General features: G+C 50.0%; 1 pseudogene; it reads left to right on the top strand.

Moving 5' to 3' along the window:
- Window positions 1-511: 511 nt before the first annotated feature.
- LOC119338489 lies at window positions 512-6,053 on the top strand (annotated as a pseudogene).
- Window positions 6,054-7,186: the final 1,133 nt, after the last annotated feature.

Below are 7,186 nucleotides of genomic sequence, written 5' to 3'. Positions count from 1 at the left end.
ATTATCGAAGTGCCGCTAATAATGCACCGGTTGCGGTGTTAATCCACCCAATCCCACAATCAATCCGACAAATCGCCCTCCATTACTATCCTCGTCTCCCCCCTCATCTCTTTCCCTTTCCTTCTTCCTCCACTCTCCTCTCTCTCTCTCTCTCTCTGCTTTCTACTTTCAGCGAGCCGACCACGCTTCCCTTTCCTCCATTGGGGAGTGCACGCATCTCCATCTTCTCTCTCTCTATATATATCTCTGCATTCTGTGTGCGACACTTGTTTATCTCTCAGAGTGAATTTGTGTGTCAGATTAATTAAGGACAAGCCCTGGGCGAGGAAAAAGGCAGTGTTGCGGTTGCCGAGCTCTCCGGTCCGCCGCCTCGGTGCTCCCTTCGTCAGCATCCACCTATCCCTCCCTCTCTCTCTCTCTTCCCCAGACCCCTGTGTCCACTGCACTGCACAGCATCATCCTTAAATACTCTCGCCCCCCTCCCAACAAGTCCCGCAGCTAAGCTAGCGCACCAGCACCACACATTCCGCCTCCAACTGCGACGCCGGCCAGCAGGTCACATACGACTACGAGGGTGGGAAGCAGGTCGCCGGTAGAGGACCAAAAACACGCCAAGAGTGTGAGGGAGATCATGGCTGGCAGGCAGGAGAAGAGCTACTTCGACGTGCTGGGCATCTGCTGCCCGTCGGAGGTGCCGCTGGTGGAGAAGCTCCTCGAGCCGCTCCCCGGCGTGCACAAGGTCACCGTGATCGTGCCCTCCAGGACGGTGATCGTCGTGCACGACGCTGCCACCATTTCCCAGGCCCAGATAGGTGAGCCAACCAACGCATGCATCAAGTCGAACATGTTGCTTTCCTCCGGATATATTCACCTCGCTTTGGCTTTTCGTGCGCTTCTTCTTGAACCGGATTCACAAGGTCACCATTAGATTTTACTTGAATATTCGTGATGATTTTTTTGGTTAATCAAATAAATAGCGTAGGACAATTAGCAAGTCCGCTCTATTTACTACACATACTACCCATCGATAAAAGTACACATAACTCAGCACCCAACCACGACTCGTCAGTCGTCACCTTTCTGGTGGCGTGTCGTGTCGTGTCAGATAGAGTCCTAGAGGAGAGGGAAGGCCACATACAGAAAGTCAGAAACTGTCCCTAAAAAAAAGAGTCGGAAACTGAAGCTTTTTTCCGGCCGATTCTTATTTTCTGTCGTTTCAGTCAAGGCGCTGAACGGGGCGCGGCTGGAGGCGTCGGTGCGGGCGTACGGCGGCGGCGCGGACAAGATCAACAAATGGCCGAGCCCCTACGTGCTCCTCTGCGGGGTCCTTCTGGTCGCCTCGCTCTTCCAGCACTTCTGGCACCCGCTGAGGTGGCTCGCGCTCGTCGCCACGGCCGCCGGCCTGCCGCCCATCGTCCTCAGAAGCGTCGCCGCCGCGCGGAGGCTCACCCTGGACGTCAACATACTCATGCTTATCGCAGGTACTCCCTCCGTCCGGAAATACTTGTCATCAAAATGGATAAAAGGAGATGTATCTAGATGTATTTTAGTTCTAGATACATCTCTTTTTATTCATTTTGATGATAAGTATTTTCGGACGGAGGGAGTAAGTGTGTAGGAGTATTCTTTTCTGCCAGGTGGATGCGGCCGTGTCATGTCGCCGCAAATAGGGCATCAGATTCCTTTAGCACGATCGAAGTAACATTTCGTTCCGGTCATTATTTTTAGATATTTTGTTTGCGTACTAGAATCAATTCCGACAAAATGGGGCATTTATTAGTTAGACAAGGGATATTTTTGAGAAATGCATGATTGCAACTGGATAACATGTTTTGCTTTGTTTTTTCACACACAAAGATCTACGTGCATCACTCGATGTAGAGGCCGAGAACATTCCCCGCTTTTCTTAATAAAAATAGGAATTTGCGGCCGGTACATTCCTTTCAAAGGGATAGGATCTCTGCTTTTCTTGCTTAGAAGAAAAAATATGTAAATTATGATTAGAAAAATATGCAAATTTTGATAATTGATTGTATCATGACATCTTACAAGAGGTAACTCTCAAGGCATCTATTTGTAGCTATATATAGTGAGAGTTGTAACTAGAATTTCTTGCCATCAGTTCGTTTACTTACTACTCAGTTAGTGGCACAGAGGCCGGGGCAAACCCCTTTTTTGGAGAAAAAAAATCTCATGCATGCATCCAGGATGACCCAATGATGTTGTCATTTCATCACATACCCATCGATCGTACCACTCTCAACCGTTTCCGTTAAGATGCTTTACCCGCAATTTTGGCAGGCAACCAAAATGAATGCAAAGAGCTGGCTTTCTTGCATGTTTTACTTACTTTGCTGCCTAGCTTCAAAAAAAAAAAATACTTACTTTGCTGCCACATTTTCAGTCGGTGGGGCAGTTGCACTCAAGGACTACTCCGAGGCCGGCTTCATCGTCTTCCTCTTCACCACGGCGGAGTGGCTCGAGACAAGGGCGAGCTGCAAGGTCTCACAATCTCTTTCCTTTCCCTCTCGCTCTCAAGTAACCACACATACACAAAGTCAAGTTTCGTCATTAGAAGGGAAGAAGAAGAAAAAGGAATAGTTGCAGGATCTTTAGGCTCAAAACAAGAAACAGTTGCATGATTGCCGATCGAGGTCCTCTCATTAGAACCCACTTAGCAGTGAAGGGGTCCATGCATTCCTTTACAACATTAGAGACTTGTGGGATATCTGGCCGTGCACTAGCTAGCCAGCCCCCCATACATCTTTACCAAGAGACCATGCCTGTCCCGAAATTGTCAGCCAAGAGACAACAAGTGCTTTATGCCTAGTGGAGTTAGATAATCCGGGAACCTAGTTATTTACTTATTTCTTGGAAATTAAAGAAGGTTGGCAGGTAAAATGCAACTTTATTATTAGTCCCCTGCTAAAAGCAATACATGCATCTCTTTGTACTACATGTTCTTAAAGGCACTAGCTAGGTGCGTGCTATCCTTTTCCATGTAAGAAGATAATTAGATGCTCCGTTGACGTGTACAGGCCACTGCCGGGATGTCGTCGCTGATGAGCATGGCACCACAAAACGCTGTGCTAGCAGAGACGGGGCAGGTGGTCGTGGCGCAGGACGTGAAGGTCGACACGGTGATAGCTGTGAAGGCGGGGGAGGTCGTTCCGATAGACGGTGTCGTCGTCGATGGGCGGAGCGAGGTCGACGAGCAGACCCTCACCGGAGAGTCCTTCCTGGTGGCCAAACAGACGGACTCGCAGGTCTGGGCCGGCACCCTCAACATAGACGGTACGTGCTAACAGACATTGTCTCAGTTTTGTCCGGTTAAAAAGAAAAAACAATCTGTCTGTGCTCTGTATACATTACTGGCAATGGTAATTTCAGGCTACATTTCTGTGAGGACAACGGCTATGGCCGACAACTCGGCGGTGGCCAAGATGGCGAGGCTGGTTGAAGAGGCCCAGAACAGCAGATCAGAGACGCAGAGGCTGATCGACACCTGCGCCAAGTACTACACTCCTGGTATATAAGCTGCTAGACAGATTCAGATACTTGTACAAAAACAGTTCATCATTTGGGTTTTCTTTTCTCACTGTTTTCCATGAGTGCACCTGCAGCGGTGATCGTCATGGCAGCGGCGGTGGCGGTGACGCCTGTGATCGTGAGAGCGCACAACCTGAGGCACTGGTTTCAGCTGGCCCTGGTCCTCCTGGTGAGCGCCTGCCCATGCGCTCTAGTTCTCTCGACGCCGGTCGCCACCTTCTGCGCGCTGCTCAAGGCCGCCAGGACCGGGCTGCTCATCAAAGGTGGGGATGTCCTCGAGTCCTTGGCCGGGATCAAAGTCGCGGCTTTTGACAAAACTGGCACGATTACAAGTGGAGAGTTCGCCGTCGCAGAGTTCCGGGCAGTCGTAGAACGTGTTGCAGATCAACAGCTGCTCTACTGGTGAGTGTCACTTCCCTGTACATGTCACACTCTGCATCAACTTCTTTTGGCACTTTTGCTTTCTTTAAGTTTCTTATGTGTTGCCTATTTATGTATATGTACTTAATTTCATGGATTCTGCAGGGTGTCGAGCGTGGAGAGCAGGTCGAGCCACCCAATGGCAGCTGCCCTTGTTGATTATGCTCGATCAAACTCGGTGGAACCAAAATCGGAGAATGTCTTGGAATTTCAGATTTACCCTGGTGAGGGGATTTACGGTGAAATCGACGGACAAGGTGTATACATCGGGAACAAAAGGATCTTGTCAAGGGCTTCATGTGAAACAGGTTGGTAAAGAAATGTGAAACAGTTCTGTTGCTAGTTGCCACTGAACCTCAGGAATATCAGTGAACATGCCCTTTCAACTTCAAGTCTTAATTCCTATGTTTATTTTCAATTTCATGGTCTGAAACACGATTTTGTGAGTTGCTAAATGATCTTGTTCGAATCTTTTCATGTTCTAGTTCCAGAGGTAAATGACATCAAAGGGGTCACCGTTGGATACGTGGCCTGCAACAAGGAGTTGGTCGGGCTATTCGGCCTCTCGGACGTCTGCCGAACTGGATCAGCCGAAGCCATGAGGGAGCTGAGATCAATGGGCATCAAGTCAGTGATGCTCACAGGTGATAGCACTGCCGCTGCCACCTACGCACAGAACCAGGTAAAAATATAATAAAATCACTTGCAGTTGTGCACTGTCTTCACTCTCTAGGACGCGACCCAAAAAGCCTCTAATTAACTTGTGCGTTTTCTGGCAGCTGGGAAATGTTCTAGCCGAGGTTCACTCTGAACTGCTGCCGGTGGACAAGGTGCGGATCGTCGACGAGCTCAAGGTGAGGGACGGCCCAACGCTGATGATCGGCGACGGCATGAACGACGCCCCGGCGCTGGCCAGGGCCGACGTCGGCGTCTCGATGGGCGTGTCCGGCTCGGCCGTGGCCATGGAGACGAGCCACGTCACGCTCATGTCCAACGACATCCGCAGGATCCCCAAGGCCATCCGGCTGGCGAGGAGGACGCGCCGGACCATCCTCACCAACATCGTCTTCTCGGTCGCCACGAAGCTCGCCATCGTCGGGCTCGCGCTCGCCGGGCACCCGCTCGTCTGGGCGGCGGTGCTCGCTGACGTCGGCACGTGCTTGCTGGTGATCATGTACAGCATGATGTTGCTGAGAGGGGGAGACGGTGGGAGGGGGAAGAAATGCTGCGCTTCTTCTCACCAAGGGTCTCATCTCTCACCCCGAGAAGCACGGCGGTCCGTGCAAATCAGCAGGCGGCTGCGCAGGTTCGTCTGCTGGTGGCCATGCTTGCGGCGATGAACATCATCATTCATCACCACGGGCATGGCGACCACCAAGAGCCGGGCACCCCGCACCACCCACACAAGCATGGATGTGAAGATCATGGCCATGGCCATGGCCACAGCCACAGCCACTGTCAAGATCATGGTCAGGGCCACCACCACACCAAAGAGGCGAGCAGCCAATTGGTGACAAGCAAGAACCATTTCCATGGCCATGGCCACTGCAAAGAGAAGCACGATGAGCAGAGCATCAACTCAGCCGAGGCAATCCGAGAGCACTCCATACTGATCGATGCGTCAGCTGCTGACCAACAACAAATCAAGTGCAGTCACCAGAGCGAAGAACACGAGGCAGAAAACTGCGGGCATCACGCCAAGGCGAAAGCCTGCACCCCAGCTCCGGCCGACTGCTGCGACACGGTACGCGACGAGGGATGCGCAACCAAAGCGAGGGACGTGTGCTCGAGCCGGCGGGCTGGTTGCACTGCCGGAGAAACCAGGCGATGTTGCCGGAGCAGCAGGGCGAGCAGGTGCGGCGGCGGCCACGCAAGCAGTGGCGGAGCTTGAAAGAAATCTGAGGAGGGGCGAAGCTGCAAAGAAAAACCAAATACAAAATCATACGAACACAACAAGTTAGATATTGCAAATATCGAGAAACCAAGACATTTATCTTGATCTTCTCCAGAGTAGCTTTACAAAATGCATTTCTAATTTTAGTTATACTCCATATCAAAAGGAACTATGCCAAAATACCATTTAACCATGGAGCATTCGGTTCACTATAGCAAGACTGCACTACAGATTAGCTTTTCGTTTCTTTGCACCCTTATAGTGCATAGGAACATCTTCGTAGATGTACTTCTCCGTGATTTCACTCTTTATTTTTACTAGCAAGCTATTGGCTAGATAATCATCTTCCATGGTATTACGTAGCCTTGTCTTAATAATCTTTAAGGTTGAGAATGCTCGCTCGGCACTTGCTGTAGAAACTGGAAGAGTTAGAAGCAATCGCAACAATCGATCAATCAAATTGTAGATAGAATGTCTCCCTGTCTCGAAAAGATATCGACAAAGATGTGTTAAGGTTGACACATTTTTCAACTCTTTGTCATTGGAGGCATCCACAACAAAGTGTTTTAGTTGCTGCTCCAATCCATAGATTTCCTGTTGGGTGAAATCAGCTGGATAATATTTCTTCACTAACTCACAAATATCGTCAGCTTTGAAAGATCTGAATTTATTTTTAGGTATCAGGGTAGCACTAGTGGTCAATAGATCCAGTACCTTGTAATTGAACCTGAATTCTAATTCATGTAGCTGAGTATCAAGTGTTGCACGAAATACTTCCACCTGGAAATAATGCTCCTTGGTAAAGAACATTTTTTATTCAGTACAAAATGCAACTGAATAAATCCATGGTGAGATGACCTAATTAGAATTTTCCTCAACTAAGGTGAAATAAGATTCAGAATTAAAACAATTGAACTTTCTACAATTTGCAGAGGAGAGATATATGGAGAGACAACTGGAGAGAGATCCAACAAGGGCAGCTGCTCACTGGCTCACTGAGGCACCACAGGGAAGGATGCTGGAGTGGAGGAGTGGAGGAGTGGATGCAGCAACGGCTAGCCCTAGCCGGCCGGCCGCCAGCGGCCAGCGATCACCCCCACGCGGCCTCGCCGGCAAGCCACAATGGCCAGTCTGCCGGACGCCGGCGCGGCGGCACCACCACAGTCAGGCGTCTGTGGTCGCAAGCAGCAGTAGGTCAAAGGGGAAATCGATTAGGTCGCTAGATTCGTTTTTTTTTTTGGTCGCAAGCAGCAGTAGGTCAAAGGGGAAATCGATTAGGTCGCTGGATTCGTTCTATAGGGTAACAGGGCTCCAGGCAACGAA

This window comes from Triticum dicoccoides, chromosome 7B, assembly GCF_002162155.2.
Source record: "Triticum dicoccoides isolate Atlit2015 ecotype Zavitan chromosome 7B, WEW_v2.0, whole genome shotgun sequence".
NCBI classification, from domain to species: Eukaryota; Viridiplantae; Streptophyta; class Magnoliopsida; order Poales; family Poaceae; genus Triticum; species Triticum dicoccoides.
The sequence above is the reverse complement of the archived record's forward strand: the minus strand, read 5'-3'. Positions and strand labels throughout refer to the sequence as shown.